This window comes from Cyanistes caeruleus, chromosome 3, assembly GCF_971803275.1.
Source record: "Cyanistes caeruleus chromosome 3, bCyaCae1.hap1.1, whole genome shotgun sequence".
NCBI classification, from domain to species: Eukaryota; Metazoa; Chordata; class Aves; order Passeriformes; family Paridae; genus Cyanistes; species Cyanistes caeruleus.
In genome coordinates this window covers 21,762,333-21,780,028 of record NC_141703.1, presented here as the reverse complement: position 1 = coordinate 21,780,028, position 17,696 = coordinate 21,762,333, and the positions used below count along the sequence as shown (strand labels likewise).

Below are 17,696 nucleotides of genomic sequence, written 5' to 3'. Positions count from 1 at the left end.
AAGGGGAAGGGGAAGGGGAAGGGGAAGGGGAAGGGGAAGGGGAAGGGGAAGGGGAAGGGGAAGGGGAAGGAAATATGCATCTTGTTTGAAGTATCCAAAATGTTAGTCTTTGAAGTAATATAAGAAAAAAAACAAAAACTGTCACCATGGCCAGACATGCAGAGATAAAACATTTTATTAGTTCAGTTCATTAAGTTTTGCACTCAAAATGATGAAACTGGCAAAAATGCTGTAAAAGACAATATTCTCAGATAATAAATATAAGGTAAATGTATGCCAAAGCAGCTGGCCCATGCTTCAGAGCTAAACATACTGTACTAAAAGTAATTTTTGTGGAAATCCTGATTAATTATCTCTGGGAGGATGATTTTTATGCCAATGAATTTCTGAAATAGTCTTTTTTTGATTTTTGGATAATAATCGTGTCTTGTGTGTATCTTACTGTGTAGCTACACTGCAATTAGCCTTCTGCAGGAAAGAAATTTGAGAAACTGAGCATAAAAAAAACGCACAAAAAACACCCCACAAGAAAGAGACCCACCCCTTAATTGCATTTTCCTAGTTTCAAAGATTAGCTATGGAGATATTTTTCAGTACTCTTCACTCTTTACTGATAACTCTTGGGAACTGGACATTGTAACCTCTCATGCCTCTCTGTGAATTGGAATATTCTGACAAATGCTCTCTCCTAGAATTTCCCTCAGAGGTTTGGAATATTTACCAATATCCTAACAGTGCTAGGTTAGTATGGAAGAATTGTGTTCCCTCCTTGTCGTCTTGTTCTGCAGTGGTAGCCACTGTGAAAGCCAGTAAAATACAGCAAAGAGACACATTTCCCAATATACCCCAGCAACAGAATGTCTGTAAATACACTAGTATTTACTGTAAACTGGAAACGTCTCACAGGTGACAAAAGAAGTTGGGGTTAACTTGGTTATGGAGACTAGATTATACATTTCAGATGGAATGTCTTCTGATGACTAGAAGCAAATTAAAGCTCAGTGTTTATCTCTATAATGAAAATATGTTTGCTCAAGATAAAATTTCTCAGTGTGTGTGCACTTCACACACATACACAAAGTGAGTAAAAAGATTTATCTCACTGTTGCTTTCCAAAACACATGGTAATGTTGAGCTTGAGATGAATGACCCAGCTTTTTAAGACTAAAGAATGTCCTGATGAGTATCCAAAATACTAATTTAGAAAATTCTTACATGTTCTAATAATACAGTATATAGGCACTATCATCAAGAGCAAACTGGCAAACTGGTGATCTCTAAGGGTAATCTTTGGGTTTAGATTTCTTAATTCCCACTACTTAGGTGAAAGACAACGTCTTATTAGGACATCATCAGTCAACCAAATATTTAATAATTATGCTATATTGTAGAAATAGCTACAGCTTTTCAAAATCCAATATATAAAATCTGTATAACTTTGTTTTATTAAATTTTATTAGAAATCCTATAAATTGTATAAATTAATGAAAAGCTAATGTTTTTTATTGATATCTCATCAGAACAATGCTTACTACATGGTTAATTTTTTTTAGTATGCCTCTGCTTCTGATATGTTATTTAGGAAAAAGATATACACATACACTATATAAATATACATATATTTATTTATATACATATATTTATTTAGCACTCATTCTAAAAACAAAGGAAACTGTGCTTAGTATTTTGAACAATGAATTCCTTCCCATTTGGTTTGTGTTTCCATTCAAAAAAAAAAATTGTTTTTTTAAGTACACTTTTTAGAAAGGTTTGTTTTGTTTTATTTTTAAGTAGTATTATAAAATTTAGTTTTTAACTTTTTCTATAAAAGAGGAAAGGGAAAAAAGAACAATGATCTTTTATGATTTGTTAACAGTGAATGCCTCAGATGTAAAGCACTAAGGAGTCTCTTAAAGAGTTATAAATCTATTCTGATATAAAGATTTTATTTTCTAATGCAAAGGGTACCCTGAAAATACAAAACATGGCAGGAATAGTAGCAAAAATTAAAACATCTGCATAATGCAACATGATTTTAATTTTCCTGTGGTGGAGTCAAATCTGTTGGGTTTTAGATACAAAGTACTATTCATTTAAAAATGATCTGCATAAAAAAAGTCTACAAGTAAAAAACTCTATATGATTTATCTACCTGATATCAAGAAAGATCCAGAAAGATGCTAAGGTGACGGTGTAATGGATGTGGGACCAGACCCTATTTATTTATCTTAAAGCAGTGTAAGTCCAAACTCATTCTTTTCCTCATGTAGGGACAACCTAAAACTGTATCCTTCTTGTAGGAAACAGAGGCAGGAATATTTTTAAACCACTGAGTCTAAGGAATGAAATTAACAGTTTCTCCATTAATTACAGGCAATACCTATTTAAAGTGAAGATGTAACCTAAAGTACAATATAATCTGATTAATTTCAGGTGTACTTTACATATTGCATATTGTAAAAAGCACTTCAATATATGGTAATGAATTTTCTTTAAGAATGCATTGAACATTTGACAGAAATTATTTTACACAATTAATTCAGTCTGAATAGAAGGAAAAAAGGGAGCTAGAAAATAGGAAGAAAGAAAAATCTATAAAAGTGCACCAAAAATTCTATGCCATTAGTATAGGAAATTATTTTAAACTTTAAACTTTCAGATTAAGCGTGCAGAAATCTCATTAACCTCCTCCTACAATTATATTTTTTTGTGATCCTGTGTGGAGATAGCTACATTTTATTGAGATTTACTGAAGTGTCATCATACTGTGATATACCTTTTTGCTATCCCTTGCCCCTTTTTGGCTGCTTTGAAGTTGAACAGTCTCAACAGACTAATTTTTCCCTAGTTACTTCATTCAGTAACAATTAAATCAAGTGGTTTGGACAATATGTTTCCTCCCTTATGATCAGCCATTTTTCTGCAAAACAGCAGGAGAATGAAGATATTACAGAAGTTTATATCTAATTAAGATTTTTGGTATCGTTAAGAAAAATAATGACAGACATGTTAATTGATGGAAAGATATGATCTCCTTCACCTAGGCTGTTGAATTTTTTTCTGTAGTAGAAAAATAAATATGTCCAGAAGATTTATCATTCTCTAACATTTAGATCTACTGTCGTGCACTAGCCTGTGTCCGCATGATAAATTGCTTTAACTCCCCCAAAAATGACACTTGTATGCAGACTGCCTGTTGAGGATTATCCTTTGTCTTTGCTAACTCCTATGAGTACAGAACATACCTGTGAGAATGCCTTTTGGTCCATTGCAAAAATCATGTTAGGGACCATTCTAACAATATAAGAGCATGGATGGTTGAGTTTTAGCATCCAGGAACACTTCAATTCACTAGTTCAGGGTACAAATAAGTATAACTAAAGGACAAGTTCTGCTCTCTTAGGTGTAGCTCTGGGAAACTTGACATTAATAGGACATATAATGGTTTTCATTGTGGAAATGTGAAGGGTTTGTATGTTGCTCAAAAACCATCATGTCAGCACAGGAGGAGAGGCCAGAGCCTTGTCTCATCCTGTTCAGAGCAATGTAATGAATCTCTCAGGGCAAGCCATGGAGAAATGTTTTTGCTGTAGAAAAAGGTGAAGAAAATCAGTAGGACTTCTACTATTTACATATTCTATCAAAGTTAATAGAGGAAGAAGCAGGTTTTGGGTATAGCTCATCTGGTTAAACAGATACCTGCTTCTGCATAGTTATGTTATTTTCCTGTTTTAGCTAGCAGAAAGAGTTGTTACAGACTGGGCTTTGTATCATCCTCAAAAAGGCATTTAAAATAGGTTGTATGAGTCATATTCTAAAATTGTCATCATATCCCCCATTGACTATAAAGGTAGCTGAAATTTCTGGTTCAGCAGACACTTTTTAGGTAACCTGAATTCCCACCTTTCCTCCATGCTGGTGCCTTGTCTGAGCTTTCATGAAAAACAGCCTACATTTCATCTCTGCGTGTTTTTTTAAACTGTCAGAGCAGGAGAGTGATACTGTTGAGGCTTTTTGTGCTTTGTTTTTCAGCCTTGTTGGATTCATGTAAATAGCATCTACATTCAGAGTTGGGATAGAAAACTGTGTGAACTGGACTTATCATAGTCTGTTTAAATGAACCAAGAAAACTAAAAACTATCTAATATATTTAAATAAAATCTGAAGTGACTATTTAAATTTTGCTTTACTGGAATTTTTATTTAACATTTTATTTAGGAACATGTATCTTTTTCTCCTGTCAAATAATTTCTAGTTCTATTAACAAGTATTGCCACACACAGAGTAAATACATTTACTAAAAGATGAAGATTTAAAAATGTAAGAGAATTATGATCTAAAAACTAGTAAGAAATAAAGTAAGAATTGAAGTTTTATTCAGCTTATTATATAAGAATCATTAAATAATAGAATATACCAATAAATTATCATTGGCATTATTGGTTTCTTCAGTTTCTCTGTACTACCTTTTAGTTTTAAGACAAATAGTTTGAGTTGTTCAAATTTTAGAAAGAGGAAAAAAAATTAGATTTAGAACTCCATATAATTTTTCAACTTGATGTCTTTTCTGCCTATTCTGTTGGTGAGGGTATTTTTGAGTTTTTGGGGTTTTTTTGTTTGGTTTTGTGGTTTCTTTTGGTTTTTTGTTTTGTTTTGGTTTTATTGCTTTGTTTTGTTTTTGGTTGGTGGTGATGGTGGTTTTAGAGGGAGGGGGGCTTGTATGTGTTTTGGGTTTTATTTTTCCTTCTATTTTTATCTGATGGTTTTGATGCTTTATCTGACAGTTTAAGCTAGAAACTCTGAAAGAACAAAAAATTAGGCTCTTGCAAATTATAGAACTTTATTTGATACAGAGCTAGGAAATGATCATTGATACAGAGAACTATCTGTTTTCCTTAGTTTTGCTGTTTGCCTCTTACCATTCATGAATACGTGCCTTCCTTATTTCTGGTTAGTTCTTAACAGATTTAATTCAATACCAAGTCTTCTCCAAAGGACTTGGAGAATGCAATGCTAAAAAAACCTCAATCACATGAACTCAATATAATGTATAGGTAGTGGGAAGCTATCTTCTGGCAGAGATGTCAGATAAACATCACAGAAAATACCCATGTCTCTGTGAAAGCATTCAACTCAGACTCAGGTAGACTGAACTCAACACTAAATTCCCCACTAGTCTCCTAGGTTGCCTTGGGACAGCATTTAACATTGCTAACTATGCCTACACTTCCTATTTGCAACAGTTTTAGATGTATTCCCAAAGAAAAGTTTCCTGGCTTTCCATGGTATTTTGAAACACATCCAAGCCATAATTGGAGCACCCAAGAGGCACCTGTTTGAGTATGTGCTGCAGAGCTCATACAGCAGCCATGAATGGCCTTCTACAAAATGCTTAAAGGTATGCTGAGAAGGACGAACAATGGGGTTCATACTATGCTGTCATGGTGATAAGGCAGATTAAACTCTCTTTCATTTACAGAGTATGTGCCTATGATTTCTCTGCAGCAGGATAATCCCCTCCATACTGTGAAGGAATGTTCCACATAATCACAAAACTGTGAGCATAATTATTAATAGAACTGGAGCTTTCCATATGCATATGGACTAATAAGAAGAAAGCTGCTCACCTGCCTCAGAAACACCCCTTTTTCCCTGATGTTGTGGCTCTGAGAAACATGGTACCCCACTTTCTCTGCCAACTGTATTCCACTGTTAGCATTGTGCTGAAACCTGGGCTACTCAGTGCTGCAGACTTTCCTAACCAGGAGTAATGTCAGAATATCACAATCACATTACATTTTGAAGAACAGTTAAGTGCAAAACTTAAATGTATTTCTGAAATCCTTGGTATCTGTTCTTTCAGCGTTTAACTATAGGCCATGTGCAGTACAGATGCAAAATGGAGGAAAGCCTAACCATCTTTACCTGGATATGGACATTTCCTCTGCTGCACAGCCTGTGGCTCTACTGCCTTCTCACACAATTGTCCCATGCTTCCTATCCCCTGCATGCACGGTCCACAAATTGAAATGCTAAGGAAAGCCTGATAATTACATGATTTTTTTGAACTTCCAATCCATGCTGACACTGAAAATTCTGGAGTATGCTAGGTACAATTGTTAAATTCTTGTGCTGAAAAGACAAAACTGGAAAGTGCATTGGAGAATCAATCTGCTATGCACACACCTATAAAGAAAAACTGATTATCTGATGACAGCTTTGACTGAAGCGGCTGTGAAATGGCAAAATTTAAGTTTGAGGAATTGCAGGAAGACCAGCTGTAGACTGGAGATCCCAGATTTCAGGCGAACAGATTTTGACTTGTTTGAGTGGAAGTCTTGCTCTCCTATTCTTGGGAGCAGCTAGAACAGGGCTCATCCCCAGGGAAGGTGACTTGGGAGCCACAGGTGACCCAGTACTGCCCAGGCAGGATTCTTCACTGCAGAAACAGCAGTCTGAGCAGGGTGAGCAGAACAAGGATAGTGATAACAAGAGATACTTTCAGTGCTCCAGTGATCATGGGAGAAGCTGATGTAGTCAGTGAGGTCCAAAATAAAATGGAGGCAAAGAAAAATGACAGTTCATCAAGAGCTGGACACAGGTTTACTTATAGCATAGCTTCCTGTGTCTGTGTAGGCAGGGACTGGCTTGCTAAGGAGCTCTACAGAAAGAGACTGCTGACTGAATCACCAGTACATCTTGCAGAGATGAAAGCTAATTGAATATTGGACTGCATTATAGGATTAGAGCCAGCAGGTTGGAGGAAATTATTTTTCTTTTCTACTTACCAGTTGAGAGCCTTCATCTTGAATATTGTACCATTTATGGGCTCCCTGCTGCAAAAGAAATATTGATAAGTTGGAAAGAGTGGGTAGAGAAGTTAGCCTTGAGGAAAAAAAATGCTAAAGCAGGATCTAATTGGTCTTTTCCAGTATCTAACGGGAGACTATAGAGAAAGCAGTGCTGAACTATTTGAGGTAGAAAATAAAAAAGCAATTGGTGCAACTATTTGCAAAAACAGAAATTCTGACTGGAGAAAAAGTCATCAAAAAACTTGTTAAGCTCTGCAACAGATTGCCCCAGAAGGTTGTGGAATCTGTCCTCAGAGATATTTAAAACTTGATTGATTATAGCTTTCAACAACCTGATTTAATTTTGAATTTAACTATGCCTTGACTAACTGACTTCCAGAGGTCACTTCTAAACAGTAGCATGGTCTCGGAGCCAGGGAAATAGCTAGGAGTAGGTTGATGAAACCCACATGGAGTTGTCTCACATCCAACCCAAGTTTTAGTAGGAGAACACATAAGAAAGCTAATCCAGATATGTCATGCACTCACAGCACTTGTAGGTCAATACACTCATTCCTAGCCAGGGTCTTCCATGTGCCAGATCAGTTCTCCTACCTATGTCACAGTCCTGCCCATCAACATGTAGCTGGGCTTGCATGCAATATCCACCATCCAGGAAGATTAAAAATATTGTTATCATCCTCTTTATGGTTCCTGGGATGTATCCCCTTTTCAAGGGACAAACCAGGAGCAGATTTGGCACTATCTGCATGCTAAGAGTATCTCTTTTACCACTGTGTAATCGTTACTGAATGTCAGATGCTGGGCCAGCTAGAAGATTTTGTTTGCTCCCTCAGGGAAGTTCTGGCAAAATAATACTATTAGATGTCTGTTGACCACCTCAACTTCTCTTGATCTCTGTAGATACCTGGAAAATTACAAAATAACTGTCTTGTCAAATTCGCCTGGAAATTCTGAGGAATGCAAGACTTTGCTGACATTTCTAAAAATGAATTAACAGAAAATATACTCCCCAATCACATTTTTACCTTGGGTTAGCTTAGTTTAGGTATATCTGCACACTAAAACAACTATTTATTTTATGTACCATAGTCATGTCTGAAAAAATGAGGCTTATCAGTTTTTCATAAGCTTTCTTGAGCAGAAGCTCCAAAAACAACCCTGAGAAATCAGAAACTCAAGCACTAAATTGCCTTCTGAACCTGCCTTTAGGCCAGATACAGTTTGTGAATAAAGATTTTGCTGTACTAATTTTGAGGTCTGAGGGAGGTAGAATGGATCTTCGTTTTCTTTTTGAAAGGGGATTGTCTTGAACAGCCACAGAGATGGTATTTACCCTCCCTTCTATGTTATTTCTGCTTCTTTTTCCTATATGGAGGTATTTAGAAATCTTCCAGGAAAATCTGTCTTTAAGATAAGTTTTGTTTAGATTTCTGTCCTGAATAGATAACATTATGTCCCAGAGGTTCCTTAGATATGTCTGCTGCTGGTTTAAAAGCTGTGTAGAGGAAAACCCAGATGCTCACTCTAATGGAAAAAATCTCTGAAGATAAGTTATGGGAGTTTGCTTGGCAAAAGATGTATTCAGCTGGGTGTAGTGCTGGAGTTGGACAGAATGTAAGTGGGCATTAAAAAAATCTTTATGTAGTGAAAATAAAATTAGAAGGTTCACTCTAAATCCAGCAGCAGTGGCATGGCCTCATTTGGTCATCTGTGCCTTCAGGCATGCCTAATTTTCATGTTTTAAGGAAAAAAACACCTTCAATTCCTTCTTTTCCTCTCCCTCATATTTATTCCTTTAATGAGTTTTTTGTTTTGTTTTGTTTTGTTTTGTTATTTCATCACAGAAAATACATAGGAGTTTGAAATTAAATTATCCCAGAATTCAACTCTGAACTATGCACTGGAAGAAATTCCTTCTGACTCCACTGCAGTGAACAACTTGTGCCAGAGGCATGGTATCTAATTACCATACACTTTCTTGACTAGTATTGTGGGGAGGGAAAAGGTAGTGTGTGATCAACTGAAATATGAAACAATAAAACGAATTAAACTGCATGAAGTAAGAGGAGGAAAAATGAGATGGGAGTTGTTTTTGTTAAATGTTTACTGTTCATACACTGCCTGAGGCTTAAATTCTTGACTGTTAGAGGATTTTACAGTTTTATGGGTACCATCAGAAGATTTCAAAGTATTGTGATTTGTATTGCAGTTCTTGTTGAAAGTGCACATTCCTTGCTTCTCAAATACTATATCTAGTTTGGTGGTTTATTATGTGTTTCTTGAAAATCATCCTTCAGCCATTCTTAGCTCAAAATGCAATAATAACTAGACTGATTCATCCAAAAAACAAATGCTACCAGAAACTCTTTATATTCCTTTTCACTTTAAAAGACCTTTCTCTTTTCTTTTCTATAATTCACATAGAAAATTCCTTTGCAAAGCCTCTGGTTTCAAATAAAGGAATAATTGTGGATGAAGACTAAGAAAAAATTCTGCTTCTGGTCATGATTTTGTAATTATTTCCTCAAGCTCTGTCTTCTATTAATTATGAATTTATTTAGAAAACAGACCGCTCATCAATATTTTAGTAGCAAAGAAAAAGATAGAATCTTTATATAAAGAAGAAAGTGCCTCAAAAATTAATTTAAAAATGTAATTTTTTCTGTAGTACAGATATATCCCTGTGTCCCTTTGGAAAGTTAATGCAATCACAAGGCATTAGCAGAAAACTAAAAGTTTTGCTCCATTCACTTACTTTATCTCACCACATCCATTTCAGCTAAAATATTACCATATATTAAATGATACACAGAGTATACATGCAAGTGAAAATAACTAGACATAAAATATTTTGCAGCTCTGCACAGAAGTAGGAAATTGCTTGCAGAATTTAATCTACATTTGATATTCTTTGATGGGTCAGATACCTCATTTCTTTCATGCAATAATGGAAAGTAAGTGGCTGCAGACTATTCCCACAATAGTCAGTACTGAACTTTGTTCTATATAATACAAGAAATTTACATGAAAATGCCAGTATGATCTACTTGGTTGCCACAAATTCCTGAAAAATTATAAATTTGGACTAAACTGAAGACATGTTTCTTTTTGTGCAGATAATTTTCTAAGATTCCTCATGATCCTAGACAGGAGACAGAATTTCAAGCGTGCTACTTAACCACGTCACCTTATACAGCAGTGATGAGAGCAAACACCCTGTATGAGGGGCAGGCTTAAAACTCGGTTACAAATTGCCAGGGCTAGACAACATGTGGCATGAAAAGCTGCTTTGTTTTTCTTTTTTTTTCTTTACAAACACAGAAATATTTTTGCAATTTAATTTTAATGGCAGAGTAATGATATGCAATTGATGCACAGTTATATGACCAAGCAATCCTTTCCATTGTGAGGTGCTTAATATAAAGATATATTAGAAAGAGAAGGATGTAGACAGGAAAGTGTAAGTTCTCATTTTTACATAAAATACTAATCATAAGTATTGCAGTGTATTATCGAGTTTCTTTCTGAGGGGTTCCCTTGTGGCTTAGTCTATGTAACTCCAAACCGCCACTGCAGCTTCATTTGAAAAGATGAAACTGTTGAAGTAAACCTCTGCCTGTTAAGAAAGAAAAAGAAAAATCAAGGGGTCATGATCAGAAGTAGAATAAATAGATAAGCCACATCTGTCTCTGTATATCTTGCAATTAATCTGGTTAATGCTACTTAAGTTATGGGTAGGAAGGTTGTGACATTCCATGGATGGCACACCTGTCAGCCCAAGAGCTCTCAGCCTCAGTAAAGAGTGATCTTTACTTTTTGGTCTGAAGTCTTCTTGTCCAACCATGAGGATGTAACTGGTCTGCATAGAATATTGTCCTCTGGATTAAAGTTTCTTTCAGAGGATGAAGCAAACCCATTCTGTACTGGTGAGTTAGGGCTGAATGACCCCATGATGGGGCGTGGCATATTCACCATAGGCTGACAGTAAAGGCAAATTAAATCTTCATTGATGTTGTCAATTTCATTCCCTCTCTCAGAAGAGAGATGCATTTAGTACATTTATAACAACAGATGTGTATTTTTAATTTGAGATTCATCAGTCCTGCTTTTCCAGGAGTGTTCAGACACATATAGTTCACTGCTAGAGGGAATTAAATTAGTAAGGATAACAGCTTAGGAAGGACAGGGAGTCTTTTGAAGTTATAGTGCTTCCTGGGGATAATTATTTGCATGGGTCACCCCACCCCACCCAACTTGCTTGACATTTTAAAATTTTCTGAATCGTTTTTTTTTGTATGAATTATGTTCATTTGTATGATTTATTCATGTATGGTAATGTATGGTTATGTATGTATGGTATTTATCGAAAAGCTAAATAGTAACTCTCTTTTCCTTTCTGATTTTCTGAAAATTAACTTGGTGTGTTAATATCCTCAGTGACTACTGTATTATAATCACTTTCTAATCATTATACAGTTTATTGAACAAAGCAATCTGGGAAAATTATAATACCCTCTTATGCTGATAAACCTCTATCATAAACATATAGCTGTTACTATATTCCTCTTAATTTTAAGATATAAAAAACAGGTTTTCTGAATCTTTTAGGTGACATGTAACTGGCATAAATTATATAACTGCATAGAATAAAATGGAATGACCTGAAAATAGTGTTACAGCAATATTGTCATTTAACTGTTTTTAAAAAATACTTGCATTGTTTGCTTGATACAATTTTTTAATTATTAAATGTAAATCTGCTATGGAAAGCCAGGAATGCTATTTTTGTATTTAATAATTTAATTTTTCACTTTTATTTCATAGCAAGATAATTCTGGTAGTGTAATAAGGCTATATGTTCCCAAGTACACTTCTTATTTTAATTTTAATTAAAATTAATTTAATTTTCACAATGTTGTGGAATACCTGTACACAATATTCATTCCATTAATAAGACCTCTAATATCAATGAACAAACTGGGATCCAGAAGGGATTTGTTTTCCTTTTATTTATATCAGCAGCAGCAAGCACTACAAATTTGGCATATAAAGTCAGCTGGAAAAGCACAATATTTTTGTATGCGTGCCTTCTTAAAGAAGCCACAGGACAATATTAAATTAGCTGTGCAATCTAGTACTTTTTACTGGATTAGCTGATAGTCTGACACTCTCTTCTAAGCTACAGTAAGTAAATAAATTACTGTCTTCCGTCTGACCATATTACAATACCCTACAAATATGTGATGAATGATTAAATTTGCATAAATTATTTTCAATAGTAAAAAGATTTTCATATGGAATTCCGTAACACTAATACCAGTCTAGAAGAGAAAGTAATATGAAATAATTTATATTAATGAGAAGACAGAAAAATTAAAAATGTATCTTCTCTACTTAGATAATAAAAGCATGTGGTAAAACATCATCTTTTATGTAGAATTGCTATTGATTTCAATAAGGACCTCTACCTTATGACTGACTGATAGTAAGAAATGTGGATGTCGTTATCTCTACATTAATTCCTGCAAAAATCAGCTACATGTTTCTAGGTTTCACATCTGTAAGATGAGGAAAAAACCAATTTATTATAACATGTATCAAACAAGACAAAAACTTCTATTTGTTACCAAGTTGTAGTACAAACAGAAAAATTGTGTAGTTCTTCAGCAGAACTGAAGAAATCAGAGATTTTATCTATGTAAAACAGAAGAAGGGAAAGGTTGTGTATGAACCTCTTAAGAATAAAGTAGCTAAGATCACAGTCACGTGCCCACTTCTTAAGCTCTACTTAGCCCAGAGTGGATGGAAAGAAGAGGACAGAAAAGGGGAGTGAGGGGAGGCTGCAGTCTCTCATGTCTGGAAAAGAGTCAATGAGTAAAACTCCCCCAAGTACCCATCTACCACTCTGCCTGCCTCCATGTATTGCCAACAATTTCTAACCTGAAATCTTAGGATTGTTTGTAAGTCTTGTTTAGAACACAAGTTCTTAGATTTCCCACTACATCATTTAGACAAATGGTTACTTCACCATGTAATATGACAGAAAAATTGTCAGAAAAGGATGAAAATGAACAGCAACCAAAGGGATAGAGCAGGACAATTGTCCCAAAACCTCACAATGGGATTAACTCCACACTTCCTGCTAACATATTTACACAGGAAAAAGATGCTGTGACGTCACTGGTAATGCTGAGGTCTTTCTTAAGTGCCAGCAACAGCTCCATTTGGTCAGCTCGCAGCTCAATGAACTTGAGTATTGTTAGCTTTTTGTTCAAGCCATTGTTCAAGCTATTGAAAATGTAAGGCAGTAACTCTTCCATTTTCCAGTCTTATCTATCTTTCTATCTCTCAAAGAACACGTCCAGATTGCCTCTGTAGTGCTGCCAAGAAAATAATGTATCCCTACACGTCACCCTCAGAATGTGCAGCAGGAGTTCCTGTCCTAGAAGAGATTTGTAGTCATAATTCTATGTCTTGGCATAGTCAGAAGCATCTTCCTAACCAAGGAGTTAGGGCCAGCACTGGGACATATGTCCAAGATACTTGGACAGCTTGGGTAGTTTTCTGCCCTTCCTTTGGCACACAGAATTCATCTTTCTCTAAAAAATGGTGTTAAATTCTTCAGAGATACTCCAAGGTTGCCCCAAATGGTTGGAGGCAATGTCACTGATTTTCAGGATGACAAAGGCCTGTTCTCTAAAGGACCTGATCCAGTGGCATATGCCTCTGAATGAGTCAGATCATGACTGAGTTTGGAGAGAAAGGTTGTGGTCTTTTGTAGAAAGAAGAGAAAAAGAAGGTGATGAAAAAAAGGTTTGGGTAAAAGCGCTTCATGTTTATAAGCTACATAGATCAAGTTGTATATGGCATGTATGTATCATCTATAGAGGCCCATTGTGTTTACTGAGACTCACTAGTATGGCTCTGTGTACTGCTCTCACCACTCAAACGCCAAGGCATTCTTTCTGAGAAGCCTCAGGGTTTGATAAGGCCCAGTTAGGACTGTGTAAACAGTGCTGTCTACAGGAACATGATTCCAATGTCTATAGCCCTTCCCATGGGTTGCAGCTTCTTCAGGGTACATTCACCTGTGCCTGCAGGGAATCCTCAATGGACTGCAGCATGGGAATCTGCTAATAATCTGCACATATATATTAGATATAGATATAGATGATATAGATACAGATATAGATATAGATATAGATGATATAGATATAGATATAGATATAGATATAGATATAGATATAGATATAGATATAGATATAGATATAGATATAGATCACATCAATCCTATATGTTCAAACTTTATTATGCAAACATTTTGTAGTGTTTCCATGAAAAGCTGTATTTGACTACCCACTTTGCTTTTGTCTAATGGAGTTTTGCTAAACATAGAGTCTAAACAAATGTATTTGACAGTGATGTTTTCAGATTTTTGTCAGAAGCTCATTGCTGTCTTGTGGACCCCACTCCAGAAATGCTTGAGGAAGGGAGTGTTCGCTGATTCACAACAGTTTTAAGCAACAGCTACGTATGTGGCAAAAGCATACTGTAGGCATGACAGAGTGGTAAGTGAATTAATCTAAGAGACTTGAGCTGTCCTTACTGATCATGTGGAGCAAGTATGGCAATACTGACATATATCACTACCTGCTAACTGAACTCAACTGCCTTGTGAATGCTGATGCTACACATAGTCCCAGAGTCTGAAGGAGCTGTCAAGACTGATTTCTGCCAAGCACTAGGATGTCTGAAACATCATAGTAGATGGGAATTATGTGCTGCTACATGAAGATCAGTGAATTAAAATGTACTACTAAAAGCAATACCCCCAGCACACAATTGTAAGCAACCTATGGACTGAAATATAGTTGTTTAAAAAATTATAGTAAAAATAAAATTTAAATCTCAGATATTTTGTACAAGCTGAAAGCTTTGTGTTTGGAGTAGGAGAGAGATTAAGGTGGCTGTGGAAATGGCCTACAGCAAATAACTGTGTAGTATGTACTGTAAAACAGTTTGTCTGGATGATGAGGGCTGAATCAGCTATCTGCAAATTAAGGCTTTAATAGTGACTTTTGTCTGAGAGTGTAGGATGCTGGAAAAAGTCTGATATGCTGCTGAAAGTTACCTTGTAATGTTAAATGCTTTCTACAAAAATACAGGAGTTAAGGAAGCCAAAGCTCAGGTGTTAAAAGCAGTAAGAGGTGTGAGGGGTAAAAAGAAAGTCTTTTTAAAAATGACAACCAAGAAAAGGCTTAAAAAACTGAGACAGAGATTTTCACTGCCTGCTTTGCCTTAGTTTTCATTGGTAAGGTGAAAGTTTGCTCACAGGTCGAGTGGTAGTGTGTATGGACAAGCATTAGGCAGAGCAGTGGAAGATCAAGTGAGGAAACACTTCAGACTTCCAGGCATACTCAAGTCCATGGGATCAAATGGGTGCATCCAAGGGTGCTGAGGGATGTGGCCAATGTCACTGTGAAGCCACTATCTATTATCTGAAAGATCATGGTGACTGGGGGAGATTCCTGAAAATGAGAGAAATGAAAAGCTCCCACTAATTTCAAAGAAGGGCAAAAGGGGACATCTAGGGAAACAGACTGCTCAGCCTCACCTGAATGCATGAGAAGATGATGGCGCAACTAATGCTGTGTTTGCCAGACTTAGGAAAAAAAAGGAGGAGCATGTGACAACATGGTTTTATGTAAAGGAAGTAGTGCCTGACAAAACTTACTACGTTTTTGCTGTTAGATGATGCAGTAAGGACCAAGGGAGAGCTGTGTGTTTACCTGGAGTTTAGTAGGACCTCATATATGGTTTCCCATAGCACTTTAGCAGACATATGAACTGGACAAGCTAGCCATAAGGTGAATTGAAAGCCAGCTGGATTATCAGGGGCAAAAGGTTGATGATGAGCAGCACAAAGTCCCATTGGTGGATGGTTAATGGTGACATCCCTCAGGGATGAATACTGGCGTTAGTAGTTTTTGATCTGTTTATTGACAACCTGGTGATGGAGAAAGTGAAAGCCTGAGCATGACACAGAAGTGGGGGAGGCAAGGTTCCTGTGATTTGGAAAGAAGTAAGGAAAATCAAGGAACAGCAGGAGTCTAATGGCTGAATGAGTTGTCAGATGCTGAGATGAGAGTCTGGGGAGAAATCTGAACTGCACAAAGGTACTAGATTCAAGGACCATGAAAACCCAGAAATGAGCAGTGAAATGGGTAATTGTTCAGTTTACCTTGATTCTAAATGAACTGTTCCACTTTTACTTTTGCATCTCCTAATTCTTCAATATTTGAAGAATATATTCTTACTTAAAGAATACTTTCATTTTCTTGTACAATCTGATACTTTCTATTACATGTACTAGAAAATGCTTATCTTTTAGCATGAGATGAATGCCAAGTATAGTCATGTTATTGAAATGTTTATTTCCTACATGAAACCCTCCCCCCTCTCCCACATCTATAATTTGGAGGTGTTCATCTTTTATTTTTTCACCCAAGTATGTCCTAAATATGCTATAGGAAAAATAAAAAGCAAAGCTAAGCTCTATAAAATGCTTATAAAAGACAATAAAAACAGTTTAGTAGGTGGGAAAAAAGAGCTCTTGTTCACTCATATCATATAAATTAAGTCAGTAACACTATGTCTCTTGAAGAGTTCTGTGAATAGCATTGTCTTATAAACACATTTATTGGCAAGTGTTTTCCCATAGTTTGTAGCAATCCACCAGATTTTGCTGACAATAAGCCATTTTTTTGAGGATTCAGCTTTAATACAACATTTAAGTTCAGAAAAGGTTTTCCAAAATTTACTTGAATCAAAAACAAAGAAGACAGCTGGTGGATAAACAGGTCAATTTTTCTCATTAAAGTACAGAAAAAGCAGCCTGCTGCATACAGTCTGCCCTTCTCACCTACTGCAGTGAAGGCAGAACAGTCTTATCAGGTAAGGTCATTCTGCATGGCAGCTTTACATTTTCTGTCTCACCCTTCATTAATCCACAGGGGTAACCAGTGGGAATCCAAGAGCTGTTCATCACTTCAGTATCAAGAGGCATGAAAACAGCTTGTCAGGAGCCTCATTTCCCACCACCCTATGTGACTAAGTAGAAAGAGTAAGAATAAAACAAAGTAAAACAAAAAAAAAACACAACCCACAACCAGTGGAAGTTTTACTGGGGAGAAGGAAGTGTTGTATTTTTTTTAAATTTTCATTATTTCTTATTTTTATTATTGATAATGTGATCCACATGTTTATTTTATATAGGAGAAAACTGAAAAAAAACCCCATACAATAACTTTAGCATCTTTTTGCTAGTTAAAATCTTTATAGTCTTATAGTAACGTGCTTTATGCTACAAATTCAAAAAAGAGTGTCTTTGGTTACTGAAGTAAATAGATAACTCTTCTTATAGGAGGAATAGGGTAAAATGCAGACATTTAAATCACAATCACCATCATACATTTTTGTAAAAGAGCTTCTGCCTTTTAACATTTCCATGAGCTAATGGTTTAAATGAAACTTTTGGCTCAAAATTTTCCATCTTAATCAATATTCCTGGTGTGGTGCATCATGTCATATGACAACTATTCTTAATACTAAAATTTCATGCTAGTAAAGATGTAGTATTGTTTTGAAGTTCCCTGTTTTTAGCATTGCAACTCGGAAGAGACATAAGCAAGATGAGTAAGAACCTACAACCATAGTTGGGCAGAAATTGCTGCCTGGCACTAGTGAAGAAAAAGCATTAAGACTATGCTGATAAATTTCCAACTCATCCCCTGCTTGTAGCTGAGCATTGTGCTCTGTGTGTTTCTTCCATCCATGATGTTTACTTCAGCAGCCCGATGCTCCCCAGTGATAGCACACGAA

At 36.0% G+C, this 17,696-nt stretch overlaps 2 long non-coding RNA genes across 2 annotated transcripts in view; both read left to right on the top strand.

The window, feature by feature from the left end:
* LOC147654004 (uncharacterized) overlaps positions 1-12,576 on the top strand; it is a 63,492-nt gene extending 50,916 nt beyond the window's left edge. Inside the window, exons 3-4 of the long non-coding RNA XR_015284238.1 lie at positions 8,660-8,770; positions 9,932-12,576. This is a non-coding gene — a long non-coding RNA (uncharacterized LOC147654004). The remainder of the gene's footprint in view (positions 1-8,659; positions 8,771-9,931) is intronic.
* Positions 12,577-14,295: 1,719 nt separating this feature from the next.
* LOC147654003 (uncharacterized) lies at positions 14,296-16,971 on the top strand. Its single transcript, XR_015284240.1, has 2 exons — positions 14,296-14,383; positions 16,829-16,971. It is a non-coding gene; the product is annotated as an uncharacterized LOC147654003 (long non-coding RNA).
* The last annotated feature ends 725 nt before the right edge of the window (positions 16,972-17,696 follow it).